The sequence below is a fragment of the Meleagris gallopavo genome, chromosome 13 (genome assembly GCF_000146605.3).
Source record: "Meleagris gallopavo isolate NT-WF06-2002-E0010 breed Aviagen turkey brand Nicholas breeding stock chromosome 13, Turkey_5.1, whole genome shotgun sequence".
Taxonomy (NCBI): domain Eukaryota; kingdom Metazoa; phylum Chordata; class Aves; order Galliformes; family Phasianidae; genus Meleagris; species Meleagris gallopavo.
The window spans coordinates 17,090,428-17,106,718 of record NC_015023.2 but is presented as its reverse complement, the minus strand read 5'-3'; positions in this window follow the sequence as shown (position 1 = coordinate 17,106,718).

Sequence of the window (16,291 nt, the reverse complement as noted above, 5' to 3'; positions counted from 1 at the left end):
CTCTCAAATTGATTTACAAACTTTCACTGCTTGGTTAAAATCTCTGTCTTTCTGGTCTTATTTAGATTTTATTGTTTTTAATCAAACAAATACCTTAAGCTACTGCTTTTAAAAAGTGTCAAGAATTTACATAACACTGTAGCTGCACATGAGGCCAAGTGAATGATATTAGTATTTACTGACTCACGGTATGTTTTATTCCTTTACTTTAAAGTAAAACACGAATGAACTTTATAACTGCATCACTTCCTGACTTTGCTTTCATTATGATTCCAAAACTATATTAAATGCTCTCTGTGCTTTGCAGACGTATACTTGTGCACTTGCATGTACGTGCACACCCATACTTATTTACAATTTTGATTGCATGAAACTGCTTATCAACGTTGTACGAATAATGCCAGGAAAAGATACTCTCCAGAAATCAATATGTTGAAAGTGCTGTTTTAGGGTTGCAGTAGTTGTTGGTTGTGTTTCTGAGTTATTCCTATTGACCTGAGTTCAAAAACAAGGTATTGATTTATAAAGTACCTTCAGTAAATAAATGCACATTCTTTCTGCTAACCCTAATAACCTGTAGCATACAGAGTAGGATTTCAGCTCAGCTTAGAAAGGCGTTGCACAGTGTGTCAAGAGTTCTCCAAAAGCTGGCAGACTTTTTTTTTGACAAAAGGGATAATGGAGACAATGTTAAGAAAGGAACACAATTGACCAGGCTGTGAGCAGAAATTAAAAGAAGGGCAAAGAGGAAACTGATACGGTTATGACTTGCTTAAAAGGAAATCCTGTAAATTATTAATTTAGGTTTATTGTGCATTTGCAAATCACACATAGGAACAAAAACACTCGGTGGTATAATCCAACAGCGCACAATGATTTGCACTCAATTATGACCAGCTAGGAAGCGTTTTTAAACTTTCACGTTAAGTGTAGAAACTGACTTCCCTGTCTGAAAGATAAAGCCCATAATAATTTGTAGAAATAGGCTGTAACTAAAACTCAAACACCCAGCAGGTTTTAGAACAATACGGTTACATCTAAATCATCAGCACTTTGTAGGTGAGGGAGAGAACCATGCAATGCAAACTGAGCACCATGGCACAGACCTGGCACCGACTGCACTGCCAGCACTGACCCTGCTGGGAGCACCACCATGGAGCTGCTCCAGAAGAGCAGGAGGAGACATCCCAGCACCACACCTCCAAACCACAGCACCCACGTTAGACTCACAAAGTCTGCTTCAGCTGCTCTCCGGTTTGGGATTGTCTTAACGAATGTGTTTGTCACCAGCATTGTGCTCCTCTACCACACACCATGTTTTCAAGAGAAACATATCCCATGATTTCTCTTCACCTTACGATGTCACATGAAGCCAGTTACAGGAAATGAGGCAAATGGGAAGGATAACAAAATACTCAGGTCAACTTACCTCACCTTTTTTGATAATCCATTCTTTAAGTCTTCCCTGATATTTACTGTCAAAATAAAGCTCTCCCAACATGAGAACATGGCTACATACTGGAATTATAAATCCCTGTTATGCTTGCACTCTTGCCATGAATCACCACTGTTCTCAGAAGCTGTTGGTTTGGCTACAAATCTCATGCCAGCATTTCCTGGTGCCAGGAGCCCAACCACAGCCAGCCCAGAGAATCTGAGCGGCCAGGCAGTGTGACCTGCATCCAATGCGTGCAGCCTGACTCACACAGCACTACTTCTGAGCACTGAGCACTTACTGGGAGGTTCTCTCCTTCAAAACCAAGTTTGCATTGCCAGGAAACTGACAATGTGACAACAATAAAGAAGATCGTTATTAAAGTAAGAGAAACAGAATTATCAACAAAGCTCCACTCTCACTGTGTTTCAAAGGATAGTTTCTATTTAGCTCTTCCACAGCATCTTTCATCTTATTTCCCGCTGCAGATTTAAAGGAATTAGATAGTTCAAGAAGGCAAGTTGTAAAAACAAAGCAGAGTGCTTTGCTCTGGAGCTCTTGCTTTGCTGCTGCTTAGAAATCAAATTGTTTAGAAGGCACCAGTGCTCATTTGAATTTCCATATATTCAGAAAGATTATGCTGTCTATATATTGTCCTCATTTTTATTGCTATGGAACGATCTTGTCAAAAATCAATGGCTGTTTTACTACCGATCTTTATCTCTCATTACCATGAGGCAAACCCATACCTGGTACACAACCCCAACCTACAAGTTTCTCAGCGTGCCGCTTTCCCATGAGATCTGTGGGGCCCAGACTGCCATGCAGGGGTGTGTTCCTTCAATGCTGGGGGGTTCTGGCACCCCTGCACACCTTGTGCTGCCCGCACTCCTTGCAACGAGCCCAGCCCCAGCCCGCTGTGCTCAGTCACTGGCACACAACAGGTATGGCTGTTAGCAGGTATGGGCCTGGCAGAACAGAGCACTAACAGAACCCTGCACAAACACAAAGTATTTCAGAACGCTGTCCATTAGAATCTTCTGATGCAGCTCATTATGAAGAGAAAGAAAAACGCATCCAAAATTAATGGAATATTTCAGTCAATAGACTTTTAGAACTGCATGTTCATTTTAACAGCGTATGAATATGAAATGGCCCACCTACTCCTATTCCTTTCTTACTCCCCAGCCCTTGTATTACAAAATTTATGATCCTGCTACAAAGGCCACGCATGAACAAGTGTAAGTCCTCCAAGATCTGCTGTTCAGTGGTTTAATTGATGCTGTGGAAGCAGCAATGTTTGTAACCCCTGGGAACCAGGTCACTTCACAGACTGGCAAACTTTCCAGTGGATAAAGTAAGTATTCTTATATTCTTTTTTCACTGTGTATACAATCAGCACATAGTTACATCAACACCACACTTACAAGATCAAGGCCTTAACACCACTTCTTAAAGATCTAAACGGTTGCATTTCACAGAGCACAAGGCACACACAAACCAACACGATGCCCAGTTCACCTCCTTGGTCTCCAGCTGTTTCTTAGCACAGGATCAAACTGCAGCTGAGGACCCAAAGCGACACCTGAAGAGGAGGGCAGGACCCTACATCCCAGTACGGGGCAGCCATGACCCACTCCCACACCACGCATTGAAGTCCTCACACAGAGCGACCCATGTGTGTGCATGTACAATCAATGAATATACAGATGTTACAGTATAGCAGAGAGCTTGACTACGTCGTTGTTACACCAAAGCAGAAAACAGAAAAGACAGGGACGCTCACCCGTGTCCTGGGCTCATGTAGGAAACTCCAGCGAAGTGGATCTCCAGCAGAGATCCTTCCCCACTGGCAGTCAGCTCTTCAATGGCTCTAGGAGAGGTGCAGCCAGGCTCCACCCCTTCCTGCAGCACAGGAGAATTGCCTTCAGCTGTGCTCCCGTGGCTGACTCACTGCTCGCCTCAGGTGGTCAATCAGAGGTTCAGGCCGTGATTCAGCAGTTCCCATACAGTGCGACAGGAGTGTGAGTTCTGCACGTGATAAAATGAAGGGACTGCACCTTCTTTCCAACAGGGCTACAAGAAGGTGAAGAAGTTCTGAGTTCTTCATGAGAAGTCCCCTTAAAGTCATGCTTGGGACTGCAGGATGAGGCCATCCTGGGTAGCTCAGAGCAGATGTGCTCTCACGACAGCTCTGGAGGATTCCTGAGAAGGGACTGCTTCCCTCCCTGGCAGAAAAGATTTGGCTGCACAGAGGAGGCAATTTAGAGCCTCACCAGAAACACCAAATTAAAAAGTTCAGTTGATGCTACAGTTTCAGAACACGAAACTAATTACACATGCCTCACAAAGCGTTACAGATGCAACCATAATCACAACAGGGCTGACGACAGCACATACACAACAGGAGGAAGGCCAGCAGCCCGCCAGAAGCCTCCTGCACGCCTGCCCCTCCCAGCTGCCCCCACGCTGCCCTGGCTCTGCCTCGCAGCAGGACTGACTGCGTTCTGAGCTGCAGTGCATGTGAGTGCACCCTCAGCACAGGGCAGCGTGTCCCCACGGCTGGGACGACTCCTCACACCAGACCTGCTGGGGATCGGCAGAGGCTGAGGCCCACCAAGGAGCTCCAGCACGGGCTGTCCTTGGCTGCTGGGCGGCACGCGGCTCTGCCTGTCCACGGCCATCACCGCCCACACCTGCAGTCTGCCTGTGGCCCACAGGCCTCTGTAAGAACTTTGTGCCGCTCAGGGCACAGAGGCACGCCTGAAAAGCAACCCATCTCCCCAGAAGCTTTTCTATGGGTTACACTGATAATAATAGGGTTTTCCTTGCTCTGAGAGCGGCTGGCAGTCGGCTGAGAAGCCTGCAGCTCCTGGACGGATCGATCCTATCGATCCCAGAGGCTCCATGTCATTTCCAGGGGATTTGCTAAAGAAGCTACTTACATCCCTTTTTCATTTTCACCAACTCATTACCAGCTGCGGCTGCTCCACGCACTCCAGCAGCAGTGCAGGAATGACACCGCCCGCTCCTCTCTCCATTCTCATCTCCATACCTTTTCCACAGCAGCCCCAACCGGGCCGGGTCATGCCGGGCCCATCTCCCCCTTCCCATCCCTGCAGACACACACACACACACACACACACCATTTTTTCTTTTTTAAAGGGCAGCCCACTACCAGACTAAGCAACTGATCCCCCGGCTTAACTTTTAAATTAAGACCATTGTAAATTTGGGAACTTGAGAAGAGATAGAGAGGACACCCATAATCCTTTGCAAATGTCAAGTGGCTCTCAATATTGGTTACTTTTCAAAGGTAGCTAGGCTACAACGTGCGACGGTAATGAAAAAGCCCTGTCAGGCCCACTCCATAGGGCTTCAGTCAATATACATAATATTATTGAGCTTTGAAGGGATTACAGATTGTTTCTCTTGCTTCCTGCTATACGGCATCTCCCTGCTCCCAGCCCCGGCAGGTCCTCCTGCCCGCAGGGATGGCAGAGCCCAGGGCTGGACCCAGAGCTCCAACATGGGCACCTCACAGCCTCACTGAGCCCAGCACGTGCTGAGCTTTTGTGAAAACAAAAGGTGAACACTCTGACAGCCTTCTGTCATTACCGACACTCAAGGGCAGACTGAAAAATGTTTACATAGTTGCAAAAAGACCGTATTTCTCAACATAGTCCACAGAGTTAATCGATGTGTGTTCTGACAAGAATTGTGTTACGCAAGTACCCATTAAATATGAGAAATCGTACTAATCAGTGCTTACCTGGATCTCCTGGGGCTGCTCACCAGTCCCCTGGTAGTTCCGGCTGTGGGCAGTGCAGTGCCAGACCCCACAGCAAGGCAGCTGCTCCCTGCGCCTGCTGCTCAGGGTCTGCTCTTGCAGGACCACCCCTCCACAGGGAACACCGCAGCCCTGCTTGGCAGCTCAGGCAGGGGACCAAAGTGCTTAACAACCGCCAACACTGCATCTTCCCACATTTGGATTTTCTTGTTCTGATATTAAAGACAGTTTATTTTATTAAATATTGTCAATTTTCTTCTTCAGTACCTTCTACTCTATATGTATGACTTTGCGGGGTACCTCCTGACTCTCCTTTTTAACGAATTCAAATGTAAGAATTGTTGTCAAAGCTCTGCTCTGAGAAATGAAGAATCTAGGATTCCCACAAAGCACAGAACAGGATCTGGCAACCCAGGTACCGCCAGTGCCCGTGCTCCTCTCAAGGTCTCCATTGCTGCATGGCAGACAGGGCTCTGCAAGGCCATCTGGGCACATCTGATCAGGAGTGTTATGATCCTTCATCACTGAATTTTTACTAAAGCCACTTAACTGTAACTACTTTTTGGAGCAAGGTGGTTGAACATGTCACTATTGCTCTCCTGCTATTCTTAGGATATTACAGTCTTCAACAAATGAGGTGGATATCACGATCTGCAGACTCAGGCAGGTGAAGAAGCACTATCCAGAGCCTTCATCACTGTCTCATGGCAGGGATTTCACAGAATCACAGAATCATTACTTACTCCAGAAAGCAGCACAGCAGCAGTGGTACCACTCCAGCAGAACTCCTGGCACAGGGCAATGCCCAGCAGGACCTCACACTCACTGCTCCTGACTGTGCTCGTTCCACTGGGACCCTGCTGGCAGATTCACACTGAAAATCACCCAATGAGTAACTTTCTATTTCATGAGAAGGCAGAAAAAAGGGCAAGAGGAACCAAAAGAAATGAAACCCCAACAAAAGAGCTTCTGCAGGTTCTAAGCCATTCATCCTAACCACAGCTTCCCCACTTTAGGGGCTGATCCAACAGCTGCTGAATTCAAAGAAAAACCATACAGATATGTCAGCAAATAAAGCCTTTGATTTCAAAGACTTATTTTAAAAAGAAAATGTTATATGAAATGCAACAATAAATAATAATCCAGCAATGATTTTGATAATCCTGCTATCTCACCAGAATTGAAGCAATCCCCACAAAAAACAGTTTTGCCTTATTACAGTACAAATTCCTTTTAAAAGTTCTGGATAAAAATGTAGTAGGATATGGGGATCCAAAACCCGAGACAGCCTGAATTCTTGGGCTTGACTGCTCAGAGCAGCACGTAACCAAACAACCAACCTACGTGTTCTAAGTTTCTCTTGTGTCTGACGCCTGTGGAGACAGATACAGAGACAGCAACACAGAGCACCTTCGCTGCTGATATCCCTTATGAGGTACCCAGAGATACCAGACAGCTCTCTAACATCTTCTAAGTATTGTCATGGAAATCCCGTGCAGACTTTAAAGGACCCATAAAACCACACCGTGTGGCTGTGCTGCAGGAATCTACTGACAAGAAACCACGTGAGAAACGGGAGGAGAAAGAAGAGAGCCAGGAGAGCAGAGAGACCAATCCAAAGACTGGTGACATGGACACTGCATGGAGAGAACGGGGGAAAAAGGTAATAAGGACTGAAAAGGTATCTGCATACTGACCAGGAGAACTTTTCACTGATAAAACCTTTTTCTAGACCTGTCACTGCAGCTTTCTCCTGGTGCTCCTTGCCCAGCGATGCAGGGACTCAAGACTAACCTGCACTGCCTGTAGCTCTCTGGGCACAGGGCTCTTAAGCAAGTTTTAAAGACCCAGCACAAATAACCCAGATTCACTGGAATAAGTGAATAAAGTAAAAAATCAACATTTTCCAGATTGACTGTGTAACAGAGTAAAGTTTGAACACCCAGCTGTTGTATGCGTACCACTTTGGGGATTTTTTTCATTTTAATGGTAAATTTAATTTGAATGTTCAGGCCAACCACTGAATTTCTTTAGAAATGACCAGTGTCACTCTCCTAACAGTTTCCCATAAATAACTGACGGATCTTCACAATCTAACTTCTGAGTTGAAAGATCTGTAAGAAAAACCCCATCTCAATAAAAGGGAATGCAGCTTAAGCTCTTCAAGCCAGTGATAAAAAAAAGCAGCAGGTCCCTGTCAGTTAAGATCAGTTAACAGATTGCTGGTAGTGCCTCTGCCCCAACACAGACGCCTCTTGTAAGTAAAGATGGAGTTTTCAGTTCTGGAGAAGCACAAGGGTGCACACGAGGCGTGCCAGGATGGGGATGAGGAGGGAGAGGTGTGTGCAGACCTTCCCCGACAGAGCTTCGCACTGCGCCAGGCCGTGGGATGCAGCAGAACGGTAAAGTCATTCATCACATGTATTTAAAGTTGAATTTGCCGATATTTTATGGTATTGGATTTTATTTCTATTAACATTTTATGCTGAAATTACAGAATGATTCGTGAGTACTGAATTTTTGATTGCTTTTACACTTGCTGGGACACTATTAACGTTGATTTACGTTAATAGCACTGTAAGAAGATATTAACAATGAAATTTCCAAAAGCACTTAGCATCCCATAATTGGAGTTAAATGACAAAAAAAATGAGGTGATAGTAAAGCAGAAAGAGAGACAGAATTTTTGACAATACACCCTCTAAACTGCAATTTTCAGGAACAATCCACGCAGGACAATCTTATGAAAGGGTAAAGTCACCTACCAAGGAGGAGAGCACTTCCCTTACTGACTAAGCAACGTGACAGCAAATGGAGATGTAGGTCAGGTCCCACCTCACTCAGGCACTGGAGATGAACTCAAGAGAACGACACCGATGTTACATCTTCACACCAGATGGGTGCCGTCGTGCCAAGTCTGCAGAGCACTTTTCTGGGCTGAAATCTAGGAAACAGCAGCGGGCGGCTGACAGAGGAACGGCACTAAGCAGAGCATCCATCAGCCACGTTCCATCATCAAGGCCGAGAGCATGACGTCTCTCAAGAGAAGGATACGCAAAAGCAGCAGAGGGGAAACAGAGAGAGGTGGGACAGAGAGCAGCAGAAGGAAGGTCTGCTCAACCCTGGTGCTACACTGATCTCAGAACCTGAGAGAACGCATCCGAGAACCGAGGAATGCCCCCATGCCCCCACTACAGCCAGCCCTGCCCCAGCGGGGCGGCTTCTCGCTGCCATTGCTGCGCACACAGCCCTGCGCTCGGCCGGCAGCGGAGGTGGCAGCGGAGCCCTTCGGGTGCAGGGAGGGGCGGCCAAAGGACAGACAGCTCTCACTGCACGCTCTGGATTTTCTTTCATTTCAAACAATGTTACAACACCCTATTTTTTTATTTTATTTTTTCATAAACAGAATTTCCAAAGATTCCACTTTGATATTGTTCGTGTATTGTTTTAAAATCTTCTCCTTCCATTAAGAAAGCATCAAAGTGTCTTTTGTTAAAAAGTGCTGCAATGCACCTCTGCTTCCAACACCTGCAGTTAAACTGCTCATTTAGTCAAAGCACATGTAGGGCAATGTGACAAACTACATGAAAACTTGCAACAAAAGTAAACTTGAAACAAAAATATTAAAATAGACAAGAGAGGAACAAAATAAACACTTGATCTGTTTAGAGCAAATCTGGAAAAATGCAGAAAGTCTTCTGTTTAAGTGACAACGTTGTGAGGGGGTGAAGATAGCAACACATTTTCAGCCAGTTTTAATCAAGAAAATACCTACCAAAACGTTATGCTGGACAGAGATCACTGTGCAGATTTACTCCAACCAGGAAGAAGACTTCGTCGGAGTTTTGCTAAAAAGAAATCAAACCAGCAACATTTTATGGTCCACTAAAATATGGAGAAAAGTCACATCAGGAGCTAAACCACACAGCAGCGTAATGCAAAGTGCTGGCTGACCTTAGGAAGCAAACATGGAGCGACAGCAGCTGACCAAAGTGACGACGCATTGGGAATGTCATTCAGAAATGACAAAAGTCAAGGAAATCTGAAACAGGATCAAACTCAGCTCCACTTCAGAACTACGGATTTACTGGTTTTATGCTCAGAGGGAATGCTGGGATCTTGCAGCCTAATGACCTCATTCCAAAATTTAGGTCTGAAGCTTCTACTACAGCTTTTTTTTTTTTTTTCCCAAGAACTAATAATACATAAAGAAAAACATTACTCTTCAAGTAAAGACCTCAGCTGACTGCTGGTGGGGGTGTAAGCTGGCTAACTACACCCTCCTGAATGGGAACAACCCGTACCCGCCTGGATCTGCACAAGGCCAGGTTCCAGCCGTCAGCATGAGTTACCAGCTGAGTAACGAGGGCTTTGGTCTGACAACAGACAACACATGTACTGGTCAGGGAATGCAGGATTTACTGTCATACTAAAGCAAAAGATGTTTCTGTTTTGAAAAATTAGGAAGGATGTCTCTTTACTAGAAAAGTAACTATTTCGCTCATAGAGCTCTATTTGGGCTACACCAATCTTCACCCACTTAAAAACAAAATAAGACAAACAAACCAACCAACTCCACACAGTTTTACCAGCAGGAGCCATCTTTGATGATCTGTCAGCCAACCAACGAAACAGACCAAAAGGAGCTGACGTGCTACTAAGTTTAACACGCATCCTCCTTTCTCTAAAATCCCAACTACTCATGCATTTACCAGGTGGTTTTGTGGACTTCTACAAAATCCTATTTCAATAATAGAGAAAAGCATAAATGCACAGAAACAGCAAACTTTGGTGGGCAGGCAGCTCAGCTGAGCTGTGCATTGGTGTGTGGCTGGAACAAGCCAGCAGGTCTGGTATGGTGCAGTGTCACTGTCAGAAGGCTGTGACAGACACAGGGCCAAAGCAGCAGTGGAGCAGACTATAAACGGACGCTGAGTAGTACATAAGTAGCTGACACACAAATGGACAGCCAGGTGACAGTGCCAGGAAAACAAGCAGAGGGGTGCCAAAGCTTAGAGCCACACAGAACCACGCAACCAGACAAGAGCAGGCAGACACGAATGCATAAAGTGCTCCTGCTCCCTTTGTTCTCCTGGGTGCTCTCCTCCTGCTGCTCCCACCCCCTGCAGTGAAATAGCACTGCAGCTGGAGGGAACCCACCCACAAGGATGGGAGAACAGCTCCAGAAAAGTGGTATTTCTGGAACAGAAGTACCAAAAAAGGTGGAGCAGGTGCTGGTGAGGCACAGTGAGCAGGGACGTTCCCTGTGCACACACATCCACCTTTGCGGGCTGTGCCCTGCCAGCACACAATACCCGTGCCGCTGCCTATGGCCTGCAACATCTCACCTGGCAAAGCAGTGCGCTATTACAGCCCTCCTTGCTTTGCTCAGTCTCTGCTCTGCAGCATACAACGGAGACATCATGACCAGTTTCTCACGATGGACACGGCGCAGGGTTTGCAGCATGCTCCAGCCGCCCCATCTGCCTCACTCAGACCTGGGATGCATGGAGCTGCAGGGTCTGCTCTCAACTCCTGCATTTGTGTGTATCGTCCTCTGCAAACCCGCTCTCAGAGGCCCAGAGCCGTAATTAATCCATGTCACAGCAAAGATGTAGTGTCGGTAGAATTTATGACTGGCTCTGAGCCGCCGTGATGAGCAGGGGCACCTCAGCCCCTTGTGATATAAATGCCTCTGCTAATTGGACTGCAGGAGCTAATCAGAAGCAGGAGGGAGAACAAGCGCCATCGGCCTCCCGGCGGCTGCTGCAGGCTGATAACAGCAGCGGCGCTGCAGGGAAGGACGGCAGGGCTCGGCCGCCATGGCTATGGCAGGGGTCAGCAATGGGCGGCCCCGCAACGGTGGCGCAGGGCTGTTCAGATGCTCTGCTCCACTGGCAGCAGCCTGAGGGACTGAGCAGCACCCTTTGCACCGCCAGCCTCCCAGGGCCCACGCTGTCAGTCCCCAGCCTGATAGAAGGGGCCGAGTACTAGATGGTCCCACAACTGTGTCCTCCACCACCTCCAGCACACGTCCTTCCCCGTAACCACAGGAAAGCCGAGGAGGGAGGGATGATGCTGGGTGAGCCGCGGCTGCCCGCTGGCAGGGGCAGGGCTCTGTGGCCATGCAGGCCGGCCCGAAGGCAGCAGAGGGGCCACACTGCTCGTGGGCCCCGGCTGCAGTCCCAGGCCCCAACCCTCACCACCTCAGCCTCGCCTCAAGTGCAGAGCGGGGCCCCGGCTGGAAGGCTTCAACCCCGCTCCGTGCCCGCACCAGCATGGAACAGCACCGCAGCCTAACGCTTTTCCACATTTAAGCATTTTCAGCCTTCTCCAAGTCCTTCTCATGGCCCCTTATTTTCCTTTCAACCTCTCTTTCTTTCAAACGTGTCAATTTGAAAGCAAATCCCAGAAACGATGACCAGAGACAGCGATCCCTCCTCATGTAAACACTTTTCCATCTTTTTAAATCTTTCGGGAGACGCAACAGAAAATAACCCTTGTATTTATGCAAATTCTGAAGTGGCGTGTGATGATGGAAACAAAACAGAGCTGGACCGCAGCCAAGGCATGGCACTGGCGGGGCCTCTCAGCTGCTCGCCTCCCGATTCTTCGGAGGAAGCAGCTGTAGAGAAATGAAAATACAGAAGCCCCCGCGCCCGCCCGCCCGCGCATGCATTCCAGCACCCGTCACCTCGGAGGCGGCAGGACGCGGGCTCTGGACCCGGCTCTGCAGCAGCCGCTGCCCGGAACACCCTGTCGTCCCCCACAAGCCTCCCTGTCCCGCGCTCCCGATTCCCCTTTCAGGAATTTACAAACATTTTCCGCAGATCAATATCTGTATTGATTATTCATTGTGTGCGAGTCGTGTGTCTTTGGTGATCCAACCTGGCAGAGTGAGCAGCCAAAGGCTGCTGCAGTTGCACACAAAAAAATCCACAGAAGGCGAGAAGGACCCAGACCTCACCGGGCTTACCGCTGCCAGCCACGGAGACGGATGGAGAGGAAGGAAGAAAGAAAATGGGGAAGGCAGAAGGAGGAATGAGGGAGCTGAGGAGAGGAAGCAAGAGCAGGAAAACAAAGTCATCGGTGGAGAACTGATGCCGGGGCATGCTGGCAGCCTGGAGAAATTTCCAGCCTTGTGCTCGCCGTTCAGCACGCAGATGTGGTGGACTTATTGCTCTGGGAGCGAAAAGTGACTCACAGTTTTGGTATCTGCTACGTAAGAGCATTGGGGGGATTCCTTGGCTGGCTGACAGAAAAGGAAGAAAGCAGCAGCAGAGGTAAAAAACGATTCCTTCCTCCTGCCTTCCTGGGAACGCGGCTCATCTGGGCTGGCTGGAGCAGCTCCCTGCTCTCTTATGATATGCAAAAGGAGAATAATTAAAAGCGCCAGCATCACTTGCAAAGTGAGTAAACACAAAGCCTTTCAAAACATGCTCTTCAGCTAATGAGAAGCTGTAATTTCTTATACTTAAAGGCAAAAAAGACACTGATGAGACTCAGTGGAGTGTGTGTGCATGCGCGTCTGCCTGTGTGTGCATGTGTTTGCAGATACGAGAGAATCGGTTAATTGTTGATGATGTTTAGAAAAGGGATTATGAGAAAAGACACTGAAATGATGACAGGAAACATCCTGGATCAGAGCCAAAGAAATAAAATAATCAAGGACAATCATGCCTGCAGCTCCGGAAAGCGCCGACTGCTCTGCCAGAGACTTGGAAGGAATTTCCCTGTGCTGCTGAGCTGCAGCTGGAATACGTGCTTGGCACCAGGAGGGAGAACTGCAAAAAACAGTTTGCTTGGAGCATGAAACAACAGAAGACAGAACTATGGAGCTGTGCTATAATTCAGAGGTTAAACTGCTTTGTCTGCTTCTGTATCGGACGGAGACTCATTTTTACCTACATCTGACCTGGTCTCTGAAAATGCAACTTCCAAAGCCCTCCGAAAGCAAGCAGACGCTAATGATTCTCCATATGCCTTTCCAGAACTGCTGTGACATTACAAAAACAAAGAAAAGGCAGCTCGAGGAATTAAGTTCTCTTGTGGCTGCAGGATCTGCTGGACTTTACCATGTGAACTGACTCTGGAAACAATTCCTTCCTTAATTCTGGAAATTGGAAACCACAACTCCCTGCCTGCAGGCTCACAGGAAAAGGAACAATCATCTGCAATAGCAGGAGCAAGCTTTACTTCCCACCTGGGCATCTGATTGCTGCCCTAAATGAATGGATTGTAATGTTTTCTTTCTCCTGGGCTGAGGTTGGGTGGGGAGAGAGGACAGAGGGAATTTTAAGCCTTCTGGTGACTGTTACGTTGTATGTGAGCTACAAAAATGCCATCCCTTTGCTTTGGATGTTAAACTTCGTCTTGCTTTGTTATTACTGAATTCTGGTGAATTACATTCTGGGCTTCTCCAGCAGCAGAAACACATGATCTATTAAAGTGGGAATCTTTGGGGACAAGAAGGCAGAGAAATGAGCCAATCATACATGACTTTTCCACATTTCCTATTTTTCAGCATCTGCGGGAAGCTTTTTGGATGGTATGTATGCGTGTGCACCAGGGAGGGCAGGAGGGGAGGAGAGGGAAGAGGATGTGCAAGAGGGAGAGAGCGCATGGCAGCAGAGCCACTGGGTTTGGGTGTGTGTGCGATCGCTGCAGCGCAGTCGGGGCTCCAGGCAGCCACCCCTTCCCGGCGCCGCGCTCTGCGCAGACCTGATCTGAATGTTAAATGTGAGAGGCTGGATTAGCATACTAACCAAGCTATGTCAACCCCAGGCAATCAGCAAACGGCCATCTCCTCACTGCCACCGGTGTGGTGGAGCCTGCCAGAGCTGTAACTGTGTCCTTTGTCAGATCGCCTGCTATGTCTGCATTTGCCTTTTGTTTTCCAATCGGACTCCAGACGTTCATGAACAAGAATGAAAGGCAGAGATGCAAAACCTATAATGAAAACAAACGATACATTTAAACGGTGTTCAGGCCGAAAGGTGAGGTCCTGAGGCACTGGGGCCAGAAGAGACGAAAATCCTTGCAGGCTGCAGAACGCCCGGAAGCACGCAGCGTCCCTCCAGTGCCAGGGCTCACGTGAGAGCGCTCCGTGCCGGCGGTCTGTGACAGGATGCTGCAGCGTTGGCTGTGCAGAGATTCAAAGAGATGCCAGTAATTGGCCAAAAGAGAAGCCTTAATTGTTCCTGCTCAGGCTGCTGTTAATGTTATAATTACTACTATCGCTACTAATGAACTTTAATTAGAAAAAAAGCCTCATTGCCTGTAAGCATGAACTTCTAAAATCCTTTGAGTCCCCTTCCAGCGTCCCTCGCCCCTGTGAGCAGGGCTGGCCGTGCTGTGGGGCCGTGGGTGTGGGATGGGCAGTGGGTGCTTACACAGCTTCCCCTGGCACGGCGCTGGTTACACAAACAGCAGTACAGATGCTGAGCCGTCACACAGCTCTGGAGAATAAAGAGATTTAACCCAAGCATGGCTTTTTTTATCAGCATCTATCAAACAAGGGAAGTTTTGAAACAATCTCTACTGCATGATATGTCTGTTTGGTTTTTTTTAGGGTATATGTGGGTGTATTACACACCACAAAGGCATATGTCAGCAGGATTTTTATGCAAATATGAATGCAGAAAGGAGGAGTCTGTGATCAAGCCCAGATCTCCACGGGTAGTCTGAGCACACGTCAGCCTGAGCCTTACTGCTCTCTGCTCTGGAAGGTCAGGAATTGGGGCCCGGAGACACTCTCCTTGTTGCTCACCTCTAACTGTAGGAATACAATCCCAGCACCACTGAAAACGTGCTGCAGCCACAGGAATTTCCTGAGCTCTGAAAACCTGTGTAATACCTACTACTGGAAAGCAGGAATGTTAACAGGGAGAAAGGAAAATGTATTTCAGACTCCTCTGATACAGGCAAAGCCTCTTAGGCTGTGTGGCTAACGAGCTATCTCCGCTAATTTCAGTGGAGTCATGCTGGTTTACACCAGTCAAGAGCCCACAGCCTGAATGTTTTGAAGACAGACAACTTAAAGATGTTATCTGTTGAAGAAGTTGAAAGAAAACCCCTCATTACCTGCCGCATGCCTGTTATCTCCCAGTAAGGGAAACAATAAGAGAATCAGCTAGTGTCTAAGGAAATCTCTCTAATTTATGCACGGTAGGGACATCAATGTAGTTTCATCTGCATTGACAAGTAGAAAAACACATCGAAACCATTAAATATCTTCAGAATTTATCCTCATCCACAGGCAAATCCTTACAATTAAACTTTTAACTGTAAACGCTGCAAACAGTGATGAAACGCTTGCTGCTTACCATGGGTCCTACTGCTGGACCACTTGTGCTGTGGGACCAGAGAGTTCTGGAGGCACTGGAATAAAAACTGACTTTCATTGTAATTTCTGAAAGAGCCTCTGTGCCAGTTAAGGAGTACTCTGGGAGATCCTATGAGAACTGCCTGTCATATGCTAGCACATCACCCAGATGATGAGTTGCAAGTATGTTCCCACTCTATTTTCAGTATTGAAATAAAATACAGGGAAGCTACCATAAAAAACACATTACGGTCTTATGCCAGAAGATCAAGACATACTTAAGCTGAAGAACAATCCTCAGAAAATATTAGTAAATAGACAGGATACAGCTTTGGGGAGCAGGATCTTATATGCGACATTCCCTAAGGATGTTTCTCGCACGCCCCGTCCGTGACAGAGCCAACTTTAAGCCAAACATGCCAAGCCCAGAAACAAACAAGGATTCTCCAACCCCTTTCTTGCCGTCAGTAAAATCCACAATGTGCTTCACTGCCTGATTACAAAACAGAACTGCCTCACTCGAAGACAAAGCTGCAGCACAGACGTTTTTTGCCCTCTGATATGGAAGCATGAATTTCTCCAGATGCAGCGGTTGCCATGGCCACCAACCAAACCAGCCCAGCCGCGGTGAAGGCTGCCGGGCAGCACCTGTCCCCTCTCTGGGCAGGGGATGCTGTCTGTGCGCTGATTTTCCCAGGATGCCCAACAAGAAGTGCTCTGAGCAAACCGGGAGCGGTGCCCA